Below are 13,509 nucleotides of genomic sequence, written 5' to 3'. Positions count from 1 at the left end.
AACCACCCTAGCCAATTTAATCTAGGTAAAAAAAAACCACTCGAGACAACGAAGCACTTACGTATGCTGCTGCTGCCTGTGCCCATGTGTTGCTACCGAGTATATGTGGGGCCTGAACATGTGTGTCTCCTGCCTCTCCCCTCTCGAGATGTGTGTGTAAGGTCCCTTGGGACCCCAGGGACATTCCAGCACTAAACTCTGCTAATTAGTAACTCTTCCTTACCTGTCCCCTCCCTGGTAAAGCCTTGAGATGTAAATTCTGTCTCCATTTGTTGACCCTTCCTTATTGGGATGTCAATTCTGAAATCATTTGTTGGCCCTTCCTTATCTGTTACCTCTGTCAGGAACCAGAATGCAGGAGCCATGAGCTGAGAATCAAAGGGAGCCTGTTGCCTACTGACCAAGTAAAAGAATGCTTGATTTTTCATTCCCCCTTTGTCCTGCTCAAAGCTGGGCAACTTCCCAGTACAGGAGGTTTCAGTTTGGGAAAAATGCACCCTCGTAAATGATTTGTAAATGATGTACGAGGAACAGCAGTCTCTATGGATATGTGAAAACTGCAACAAAGCAGGCCGCTCCGACCGGTAGCGTTAGGTCGAAAGGGTCACCAGGTGGCTGACCAATGGTGCATGGCTCTGCCCACTGTGACTGACCAACGGTGCATGGCTCTATTCATCGTCCCATCCACTTTCCCACATCCCATCCCCTTTCCTTTCTTTCGGGTGGGTTGTGGAAACATACTTAAGTCTGTACCTGTGCTCTGAATAAACGCGCGCATTCATGCCATCTCCTGGATGACGGAACCCTGTGTGACTCGAGTGCTGATTTCACCCTGACGGCCCTCCCCTGGCTCGGCTCTGCAGCGCCGGACGCGGCAGGAGCCAGGTGATAATCAGATGTCTGAGTTACCAGACACCCACTAGCCACAATGCCTATGTACGTAAATGCTGATCTTTCAATCTATAGGCTAAGGAGTGATGTACTTTTAAATGGATTGGTTAAGAAAGTATATGTTGTTACAAATCTATTGGCTATGAAATGCGCGGGCTTTGCTGTAACGGCCAGTGAAGGCCTATATAAGATCCCCTTTGAAGAAGTTTGGGGTCTTGCCTCACCTATCTGACCTGCGTGTCTGTGTAGGCGGCTTGACCCTGGCTAGCCAGTCTTACAATAAACCTTGCTTGCTGTTTGCAGTCTCTGGAGTTTCTTTGTCGTTAAAGGGAGATCATGATCCGCGTCCTAACAGTGTGTGTGTGTGTGTGTGTGTGTGTGTGTGTACCTTTCATACCTTCATACTTTAATGCTGGGGTGTGTAGTGGGCTCTCCACCCTGGAAAAAATGATGTTCTCTCTTGAGCATGCTCTGTCTCTGTCTCTGTCCTCTGTCTCTCTGTTTCTGTCTCTGTCTCTGTCTCTGTCTCTCTGTCTCTCTCTCTGTCTCTCTGTCTCTCTCTGTCTCTCTCTCTGTCTCTCTGTCTCTCTCTCTCTCTCTCTCTCTCTCTCTCTCTCTCTCTCTCTCTCTCTCCACTCCCCCACTTCGTCATGACTTCCAAATAAAATGTTATACTTCATTGTTTGTCTCTTAGTGAAATTCTTTTCTATGAGGGAAAGACTTTTCTATAAGGGGACCCAAGAAGACCTGGGTGAGACCCAGGACTGACCTTTGTTTCCTGCAAGGAGCTAGGCTCACAGTCCTAGATTTCCCCAGGTTCTAGAGTGGCTGCTGCCTCTCTCCTCCCCATTTCTCTTAAGTCATCCAGGGACCCCGCCAGCATCACAACATTCTTCGTGGATTTTGTATGCCTTGTGGCCGTGGTGAACAAAACATCAGGTTAAATTCAAATACTAGGAAAAATAAACATAAGAGTACGAGACTGCTGCCAGCCTAGAATGAGAATGTTACTGAAGTCGATGGGCCCCCTGGGTGACTTATGTGAGGCAGAGAGGAGAGAGACCATCACTTTGTCCAGATCTGCTTCTGCTACCCTGGGGCCTTAGGGTTACCGGGTTCTTGCCTCACCTCACAGAAAAGAATTTCGGGAGTACAAGGGCAGTGAACTTGATGTAGGCAGGTAGACAGGGAAGGGACCCTCCCAAGGCAATGGCAAAAGCCAGCCCTGAAAACAAACAAACAAACAAACAAACAAAAAGCAGGAAAAACAGGAACTAAGGCCCTGATAAGACCCTCACCTATCTACAGCAACAGAACCAGAGAAAATCCTGCAGGAACAAAATGTCAGGAAAGGAATTTCAAAGAAGGCCATTACCACCCCCAACTCTACCCCCTTGACAATCCCCTTAGCAACGAACTTTTATTTGGTAGAAGCCCACATGGGGGCAGGTTGGAGAAACTTTATAAAGGCCACCTTGAACAAAGGAAGGGTACACATATGCTGCCTGAGCCTATGTGCTGCTTGTGCCCATGTGGCCGAGCACATGTGTTGTCTGCATTTTGCCTCTTGAGATGTGTACTTTCAGGCTTCGTGTCTAATGCTGGGATGTGTGTAGGGGCTCTCTTAGCCCTTGAGAAGCCCACGTTCACTCTTGAATGCATTTCTCTCTCTCTCTCTCTCTCTCTCTCTCTCTCTCTCTCTCTCTCTCTCTCCCTCCCCATCTCTTCCCCTTCACACCTTCAAAACCTCCAAATAAAATCTATTTTACGTCACTGCTTGTCTACTCCTGGAATTCCTTTCTGCGAGTAAGACAAGAATCCAGTAACCCTGGGTCCCAGGTGGCGAGGTGGATCTGGAGAAAGTGACTGTCGTTCTCCTCCCCACTCACGTTATCCACTGGTGGGGCCCACCGACATCAAAGTAAAACGATTTTATTTGAAGATATTGATAGACTTGGAAACCCTATCTGGCACATACAGAGGAACAGAGATGAATAAAGTGAAGGAAACAGAAATTTGTTAGGGGGCACTTCCGGGTGAAACTTCACAAATCTCGGATAAGGATGGGGGGGAGCCTTGCCCTGGGGGAGACTAACGGGACTTCTAAGTTGTCGTTGGCGGGAAAAGGGAACCAGGACTATTGGAACTCGTGTGCGTGGTCTGACGTTATCTGTAGAGGTGTGGATGGTGAGGAAGCATTGGGATGCAGCCTGGTGGCTTCCTGGCACCATGTGGATCATAAGTCCTGTCTTCCACTCTGGGGACAGGGTGAGTCCCGATTCCAGGAATGTTGCTGTCCCATCAGCCAGTTGCCATTTGGTCCTGGACACCATTTTGTCCGAGCAAACCTCACAGGTATTTAGGAAGGGGAAGGAGGGCGAAAAAGTGAGAGTAACAGAGAGTAACAGAGAGTAATAGAGACTCGGGCTTCTCCAAAGGTGGAGAGAGCTCCTATACGCATTACAGCATTAGACACGGAAGCACGAAAGTCCACATCTCAAGACGGGAGATGGGTAACACATGTGCTCAGCCACATGGGTGCAAGTAGCACATGAACTCGGGTAGCATATGTACACACTTTCTTTGTTCCAGGTGGCTTTTATAAGGGTTTTCCAAGCTGCCCCCGAGAAGGGCTTCTATCTGGGTAAAAGTCCTTTGCCTGGGTGGTTTCCAGGAGGTAGAGTTGGGAATTTCTTTGAAATTCCTTTCCTGGCCTTTTGTTCCTGCTGGAGCTCCAGTACTGGCGCTGGGTGAAAGTCTTATCAGGCCTTAGTTCCCGTGCTCACAAGGTGGGCCCTGATGGCCTTAAGGCTAGATGGGTTATTTATTTATTTTTTTTATTACCTCCTAGGGATTCCATTGCCCAGGGCCCTTCCCTGTCTACTTGCTTACACCAGGAATCATTAGGAATTGGGGGACTTCTCTCCTACATATGACTGATTTCACTATGTGGCATGTGTCTAGAGAAAAATTGAGTAATCCTTACAAAGTGACATAGACTGAGGCTACTAACAATGTGGTCTGTAACGAGATCATGGGCAGCTCCAAGGGATATTTCTTGTAGTTACTTTGGGGCACACTTAACAGGGCTCAGGACTTATTGCTGGTTCAGTGCTCAAGAGTCGCTCCGAGCAGGGCTTGAGGAACCATCTGAGGTGCAAGGAATCGAACCTAGGTTGGCCACCTGCAAGGCAATTGTCCTAGCCTATCCGCTATTTTATCTTTCTGGATCAAGGATTTTTTTTTCTTTTTTTTAAATTTTTATTAAACATCATGAGGTATAGTTGTAGACTTATATATTTTCTTATATTTATTTATGGAATCACTGTGGGAAAAGTTACAAAGCTTTCAGGTTTAAGTCTCAGTTATGCAATGATCAAATACATTTCCCTTCAACAGTACTTAGTTTTCACCACCAAGAACCCCAACATACGCCCCCGCCACCCCTCCCAATGCCGGTGAGCAGATGAATTCTACCTAACACTCTATCTACTTTGACTACGTTCATTATTTCGACAAAAGATGCACCATTATTGTTTACAGTTTACACCCAACAATCGGAACTGCTGAAAAGGCATTGTGAAGTAATTTGTTTTCTACAGTTAGTTATGAGAACCATAAGAAGTCGTGCAACTGTAATAGCGGCCGCGCGAATTTGGATTTCTGATATTTTATTTATTAAGCCTGGAGGTATTTCTACCACGAGACAGATAATTACGAGAATGGTATCTGTGGTTCTGGAGCCATGGACGTGCCAGAGAGCAACTCGTGGGGGGCAACTCATGACCCTCGTGACCTTGGAAGGGCGTGAAGGATGAGCCGGGAATGCCCCCCTTCCCATGAGGTTTCAGTTGCCCTATCACCGCTGGCTCATACCTGGCTTTCCAGAAAGCTCCAAAACAGCCACCATCTTGCTGTCCAGGGGGAAAAAGGCGGAAGGGAGCAACACCCTTTCCCTCTGGATTAAGGATATTTTGTTTGCTTGTTTTGGGGCCAACCCGAGTGATGCTCACTGGTTACTCCTGGCTCTGCATTCAGGAATCGCTCCTGGAGGTGGATCTCTGTGTTTGTTCACGAATCCCACGTTCTTCAATATTTTCAAGAGTCACAATATTGAATAATAAAGATGTTCAGACTCAGAGTTGGAAAGAAGAAATGTTTATTGAAAAGCAGAAGAGAGAAGAAAATGAGCTCCCCAAGCGTGGAGGAACTTCATATAGGACTAAATTAAAAGTAAGAGTTTTGTGTAAAGCTTTTCAAAGATGCTTTGCATGTCTTATCAATAGACAAGTACTAAAGAGAGAGAATGCAGGGAATCTACAGGTTGGTCGGCTGTTTGAGTTTTTCTGGCCATCTGCCTGAGGCATCATCCATTATCTTAGTCTCCCTGTGAGCCTAAACTCTGAGGCAGAATTTTAAGATAGAAAATTGTTAAATCCCTGTTTATCAGAAAAGGCCAGGAATTTGCAGGGAGGATGGGCCAGCCAAAAGTGGGAGAGCTCACAGCAGCTGGCAAGGGTAAACTGAGAGACTTCTTTCAGTGGCGCTCAGGGGACCACATGGGACGTCAGGGTGGGTTGAATGCAAGGCAAGGGCCTTACCTGCTATCTCTCTGCCTTGACCAGGATTTTTTATAATGAGTCTTTATTTATTGTCTCCCCTGTTTTTAGGTGTAGTTGTAGTAGCTGACTCTCACGCTTCCTTAATTTCAGTTGTGCTCACACACTAGTGGTTGCAGTGTGCTGAATAGTACACTATTTTTTTTTTTTTTTTGCTTTTTGGGTCACACCTGGTGATGCACAGGGGTTACTCCTGGTTTGGTACTCAGGAATCACTCCTGGCAGTGCTTGGGGGACCATATGGGATGCTGGGAATCGAACCCAGGTTGGCTGCGTGCAAGGCAAATGCCCTACCCGCTGTGCTATCGCTCCAGCTCCTATATAGACGTTTTATTTATTTTTTTGCTTTTTGGGTCACACCCAGCGATGCTCAGGGGTTACTCCTGGCTCATGGACTCAGGAATTGCTCCTGGCGGTGCTCAGGGGACCATATGGGATGCTGGGAATCGAACCCAGGTTGGCTGCATGCAAGGCAAATGCCCTACCCGCTGTGCTATCGCTCCAGTCCCCAAGTACACATTTTTTGCTGTTGTGCTGGGGTCGGTCACACATGGGCATGTGGGGTGTGCCAGGGATCAAACACAACTCCTTATGCTTATGAGGTAGGTGCTTGACCACTGAGCTAGGTTCTTCCCCAGACCCTTCAGGAAAGATTTTAGAAATGGAATAAACTGAATGAGAATTGACTTCTTGACAAGATTGTTGGGTGATTCACATTAAATTTTGAGAAACATTGATCTATATACTGTATTGAATTCCATATCCTATGGTGTCACTAACTTACTGACAATGCCATGTAAACAATATATTGTAGAATTATGAAAAGATCGAGACTACAAAATGGGGAACTATTATACTCATTTGTCAATATGCAAAGATATTTCCCAGAAACTTTTTAATTAACAAAAGAAAAACTGACAGGTTATCCTCAAGTTTTTCCTAAAGAAACATTGACGGTTGGGGCAGTGTGACTCTTTTATTTTCTTAGAATGTAAAATTGGAAGAGAAAGCTTCAGTTTTCCCTTGCCAACAAGAGGGGAGCCCAGTTTCCCCTCACCAGCAGGTCCATCTCTCCCCATCAATCTATCATATCCCATCCCCAAGGCCTTATCTTGAACATTCCTGGTCCCCAGGACCATAGTCTTCCATCTCAGAACTAGGAGTCACAGATTAAGATAATGAACAGTACCCAAGGCAGGGCTGGAGCGATAGCACAGCTGGTAGGGAGTTTGCCTTGCAACGCAACCAACCTGGGTTCGATTCCTCCATCCTTCTCTGAGAGCCCAGCAAGCTACCAAGAATTTCCTGGTATTGCAGAGCCTGGCAAGCTCCCGGTGGCGTTTTTGATATACCAAAAACAGTGACACCAAGTCTCACAATGGAGATGTTACTGGTACCCGCTCGAGCAAATCGATGAACAACTGGAAGACAGTGCTACAGTGCTACCCAAGGCAGGTGACCAGAAAGACAAACCAAACTGACCACCCAGTAGATTCCCTGCATTCTCTGTCACACAGAGACCCTATTTTCCATATAAAAATCTCACACAAAGAGTCATACTTAACGTAGTCCTATACTAAGTTTCTCCCCCACTTGGGGAGCTCCTTTTCTTTTCTCTTCTACTTTCCAATAAACTTTTCTACTTTCCATTTCTGAGCCTGAACATCTTTATGATTCAATATTTTCATTCTTGAAACAATTGAACCTGGGAATGAACAGAGATACAGCAGCTGCCCCTGCTGCTTCGGCCTCACCTGCATCTAAAGGATACACTTAAACCCCTTCAGGGAAGAAGGGCAGGAAGTCATTAAATCAAGAACAATTTCAACACCACTGGGGGCTGAGTCAGGGCTTGTCAGCCACTTGTAAGGAATTGAGAGCGGGTAGGGGAAGGTGGAGCCTGCAATTGAATCAAATGATTCAGATAAGAAAACAAAGGCCGAAATACTTGAACTCTCTGCATCTTTCTAAAGCCAGCCAGTTCTTTGCCGTTTAATTAGAGAGGGCAGATCTTTTTAACTTCTTTAGATGTAGATTAGAAAACAGTTTACTTTGGAAAGGGTAAGAACTAATAATCAGTTTCTAGGAACTGTATAGCAAATAGCCAAGAAATATGAGAGTTGGTTTTCTTTATAGGACATTTATTGGATATTAAGACAGAATGAGTGCTTTCAGGGGGCTGTAAACGTCACAGACACAGTACTAAGTCTGTTCAGGGATTAGAACTGGGGGTCGGCTCCCAGTTTGTCTTTGTTTATTGGCAAGCAAAGACAGGCAGCAGGGAAGATTTCTAGAAATCAAGATGACCTTTCATCGTCCTTGGCTTGACAAAACTTTAGACCCATTTAGACATGGGGTATGATGCAGTGGTCCCTAAGGTTATCTGGTCTATAAAGCCTAATCCTAAAACTTGGTTGATAAACAATTTAGGCCTTAATCCCAAGTGTTGAACTTGATTTGTGTGTTCTCTGGATTTTCCTTATATGTTTGTCCTACTTTCACCAAAAATTTGACTTTTTTTTTTTTAATTTTTATTAGTGAGACACCATGAGGTACAGTTATAGACTTACAAATTTTGTGCTTGGGTTTCAATTATACAATGATCATAATACTCACCCCTCCACCAGTGCCCATTTCCCACCACCACGGATCCCAGTATCCCTCCCACCCCCCATCCTCCCATTCCACCCTGCCTCTGTGGCAGGGTATTCCCTTTTGTTCTCTCTCTCCTGTTGGGTGTTGTGGTTTGCAAAAGAGTCATTGAGTGGCAATCATGTTTGGTCTATAGTCTACTTTCAACATGCTTCTCCCATCCTGGGAGGATCCTCCCAACACTCTTTATTTGGTGCTCCCTTTTCTATCTGAGCTCCCTTTTCCACTAGCATGTGTAGCTGGCCTCCAAGCCACGGAGCAAAATTCCTGGTACTTTTGACTTTGAGGTTATTTTGAAAACCTACTAGGTCCAAGGGCTGGAGCAACAGCGGGTAGGGCTAGGGTGTTTGCCTTACACACGGCCGAGCAAGCCAGCCCTAGTTCGATTCTTCCTCCCCTCTCGGAGAGCCCCGCAAGCTACTGAGTATCTCGCCCGCACAGCAGGGCCTGGCAAGATCCCCGTGACATAGTCCATATGCCAAACACAGTAACAACAAGTCTCACAATGGAGACATTACTGGGCCCGCTAGAGCAAATCGATGAACAATGGGAGGATAGGGCTACCGTGCTACTAGGTCCAAGCAAAAATGTCTACAATTTTCTAAATTCAACTGAGTATGAAGAACCTCAGATAATTCTTATCAAACAAAAAAAACTTTCAGACAGGGCTTTTGAACATCTTCAATATCTGGAAAGATTCTCTGATGATTCTCTGATGTGTCCATGATTCAAACCCAGAACATGCTAATGAACTTCCCAGACCAGACTCAATATTGACTCAGATGTCTGAAGTTATGTTTCAGGCTATTCTTTCTATCCTAATAAATCTGGGTGTAAATGTATATAAACTTACATGTGTTTATGTAAACATAACATTATTTTGCAATTAAAATATTGAAGTGAAGAAAGAAGAGTTTGTGACCTTTATTCCTGATGTACTGGGTACGAGGTAATGAGTAGAATTGACCAATGAGTAGTGTGTATCAGCTTTTAAAAACAGTTAAGCAATGCTAAAGCTAGAATTAAAACTGTCTTTTTCCATTATTAGCATGTGCTTAGTGATAAAATATTTATCTCAAAAAAAAGAACCATTGTTGATCTAAATTCTATAACAATGTCATTCCAATTAGAATTTTAATAATACAGATAAAAATACCAAAAGAAGATATTTTTAGTTTTATTTACCATTTTTCCTGTGGAGAGGAATTTAAAGAACTTTCAATGCTGACATCTTTCCCTTCCACATTATATACCTACACACAGAATCAGCTGCATGAATGCATTTTGACAACAGAGTTATTAGGAATTGGGGCACTCTGTTATATATGTGCCTGATTGTTAATCATTTTAATAGTGAACTCTTAAGTTAAAAATTTAAGTCATGGGCTGGAGCAATAGCACAGCGAGTAGGGCGTTTGCCTTGCATGCAACCAACCCGGGTTCAATTCCCAGCATCCCATATGGTCCCCTGAGCACCGCCAGGGGTAATTCGTGAGCGCAGAGCCAAGAGTAACCCCTGTGCATCACTGGGTGTGATCCAAAAAGCGAAAAAAAAAAAATTAAGTCACTTGTAGTGCCTTTTGTATCTCCAAGGTGTGTATTTTCTTCAAGAACGGACTAAACACAAACAAGCAGTGGTTGTATTTTTACAAGAAAAGTAGCTTGGAGCCAGATAGATAGTAAAAGAGGAGTTAAGATGTTTGCCTTACATGCGACTGACACGGATTTAATCCCTGTCATCACATTGAGCTTCTGAGCACTGCCAGGAGAGATTCCTGAGCACAGAGTCAGGAGTAAGCCCTGAACACTGCTGGGTGTGGCTCAAAAACTTAAGGGAAAAGGAGCTTGAGTTATTTCAATTCTGACATGATATGTGACTTATTTGTATAAAAATCTAAATAGGAAGCAATGAAATTAACATTTAATGTTTAGTAAATAGAAATTTATTTCACATTTGAACTATTATTTTAATTTGAATAATTTGTACATTATTTTAATTTGAATAATCTGAAGTCAATTTTTTATTGTCAATATTTTAAAACTGGACAATGAATCAAGAAAATAAAACAGGACATGACTGATACAATTATGTTCCCATTTTCCCTCAGTTTTCAGTTTTGCTAGTTTGCTTATTAGGAACTTGCCACTTATTGACATAAATTATTATATTAAAACTTATTAAAATAATTTATTTTACATTAGTGATTATTACTGTATTTTTTCAAAGATTGGTATAACATGAGAAATTATTCTGGTATCAGATTCACTAAATTCTGATGAATTATTCTGGTTTCAGATTCACTAAACTATCTATCACTGCAGACTTGTATCAATAAAGTGAACGAAATGGAGGGCTGACAGATTAGAATTAAAACTCACATTTCTGGGGCTGGAGTGATAGTAAGTACAGCAGTGATAGTACAGCAGGTAGGGCATTTGCCTTGCACGCAGCCTACCTGGGTTCGATTCCCAGTGTCCCATATGGTCCCCTGAACACTGCCAGGAGTAATTCCTGAGTGCTATGCCAGGAGTAACCCCTGTGCATTGCTGGGTGTGACCAAAAAAAGCAAAAAAAAAAACAAAACAAAAACAAAAAGCCAAAAAACCACCCCAAAAAACAATCAAAAAAAGCCCTCACATTTCTGGGTCTTGAGGATAGTACACTGGGTATAGGCACTTGCATATTTGATCCCTGGATCCATCCCATGTCCTGAACCCACCAGGAGCCATCCTTGAGTGCAGGGTCAAGAGCAAGCCCTGAGTATTGCTGGGTATGGTCCCCAAACAAACAAATAACAACAACAGCAAAACAAACAAAACCCCTCACATTTCCTGCTCTTTAATCAAGCCTGTTTTTATTTCCTATCTCTAATCAAGATTATTTGCCCGTGTAAGAGAAAAGCAGACTAGTAGTGGCTATACATTTAGAACAAACTGATATACTGTTAAATAACCAAAATGTACTAAGTGTTAAGTGTAACCTGTTAAATGTACCTACCTCTTGAATGGATTCAAATAATAAAATAAGCATATCCCGTATCTTTGTTATTTGTGGTTTCATTTCATTTAAATGGGAAGGTAGAGAACTTGACTGTTCCCCATTTAACTTACTCTAAATAGTTTCTGTGGAAAATGCTGATTCTCATCTTGACTCTAGAGCTTGACCTCCCTTTTCTGAATGAAACTTTTCTTATTTACTTAAAGAACGTTTTCCAGTGTAAAATAAAGTTTTCCAGTGTAAATTAAAAAAGTTTTCCAGTGTAAAATAAGGCCCTTTTGAGCCTTTTTTAAAAAAATTTTCTTTATTACAACTATAGACTTACAAATTTTTGTGCTTGGGTTTCAGTTACACAATGATCAAACACCCATCCCTCCACCAGTGCCCATTTTCCACCACCACGGGTCCCAGCATCCCTCCTACCCTCCATCCCTCCCATCCCACCCTGCCTCTGTGGCAGGGCATTCCCCTCTGTTCTCTCTCTCCTTTTGGGTGTTGTGGTTTGCGAAAGAGGCATTGAGTGACAATCACGTTTGGTCTATAGTCTACATTCAGTATGTTTCTCCCATCCTGGGAGGATCCTCCCAACACCCTTTATTTGGTGCTCCCTTCTCTATCTGAGCTTCCTTTTCCCCTAGCACGTGTGGCTGGCCTCCAAGTCATGGAGCAAAATTCCTGGTGCTAATCTTGTTCACTCCTGGGTGTTAGTCTCCCATTATGTTACTTTATGTTCCCCAGATGAATGCAATCTTTCTGTGTCTATCCCACAATTTCTGACTCATTTCGCTTAAGCTTTAATTTTTTTAAAAGATTATTTTATCTGTTTTACAAGCTAGGACTGTCCTCCTTAGGAATCTGGGAACCATCTTTTGAAATAATATTCATCAAAATCAGATTTAAAAAATTTAAAAAAAAACCAGCAGGTAGGGCATTTGCCTTGCACGCGGCCAACCTGGGTTCGATTCCCAGCATCCCATAGGGTCCCCTGAGCACCACCAGGGGTGATTTCTGAGTGCAGAGCCAGGAGTGATCCCTGTGCATCGCTGGATGTGACCCAAAAAGAAAAAAAAATTAAAAAAAAAAAAGAAAAAATACAGCACCCCTGTCGCCTTGTCTTTGTGGAAGGGTAAGATTCTAATTTCAATGGACACTAATTAGCAAACTTTATAGTGTCTAGTGACGAAGAGCAAACAATAGTAAATGAAGGCGGAACAGATTGTGGCATATATACCCATTAAAGTTCTCAAGCACTTTTCTTCTAGCTCATCTCAGCACTTACCCCTGCACCATTTCATATCAGCAGAGTTGAATCATACTGTTAGACCTGTGACTCTTCTTGCTTCAGGCTTACATAGAATTGTTCCTTGTCTGTCTAACTTTATCCTATATAACTTTTGCATTGCCGGTAAGAACTGCCTTTGACATCATATAGGTCAATGGTGCTTTGTGTTTCCTGGGAATTGACGAGGATTTAAAAAAAAAAATTCTGGTGACAAGGAAAGCAAATGCCTTTACTAGACATTCAGAGCACTGAAAACAGGAGGGTGGGGGGGCTTCATGTTCCAGGGGTCAGGAGCATTTGTTCTCTGAACTCAGTGATCCGGCTGTCTTCACAAGCAACTCCCTGTTCTCAAATACAGCTTTGTGTGTGTATCTGTGAGTGTGAATGAGAGTGTATGTGTGTGTCAGTGTATACGTGTGTGGGTGTGTGTCAGTGTATGAGTATGTGAGTGTATGACTACGTGTTTGACTGTGTGTGTGAGAGTATGACTGTGTGTTTGTGTATGTGTGAGTGTGTGTGTATGAGTCTGAGGGTGTGTGCATGTGTAGGTGAGTGTGTGTGTGAGTGTGAGGGTATGTGTGAGAGTGAGTGTGTGTGTGAGTGTGAGGATATGTATGAGGGTGTGTGTGTGAGTGTGAAGGAAAAGTGTGTGAGTGTGTGTGTGAGAATGTGAATGTGTGTGAGTGCAAGTGTGTGTGATTGTGTGTACGTGAGTGTGTTTATCACAGAATGAAACCTAGGCCTTGTGATCAGTGGGACCCTCATTTAAGAGTTAGATTTACTAAGGTAAATGCAAATAAAATTTTCATCAGGAAGCTGAAGAGAAAAGTGATTCTGAACTCAAATTACTGAATATTGATTAATGCTCTACGAATTGTAGAGTATTATTGACAACATCAAGTTATTTGATTTTTATTATTTTAGCTTCAACCTTTTATAAGGTCGTGATGACATTGTATATGGGACTTAATCACGATGGAACAATTTAGGGAGGTTTCTATTTTCCAGAACTAATTCACTGATTTGTATGGAAATATGTCACTACTTTATCATGGAAATGTATTTCT

The sequence above is a fragment of the Sorex fumeus genome, unplaced genomic scaffold, assembly GCF_029834395.1.
Source record: "Sorex fumeus unplaced genomic scaffold, SorFum_2.1 ptg000080l, whole genome shotgun sequence".
Lineage (NCBI taxonomy): Eukaryota > Metazoa > Chordata > Mammalia > Eulipotyphla > Soricidae > Sorex > Sorex fumeus.
This window is presented reverse-complemented; position numbering follows the sequence as displayed.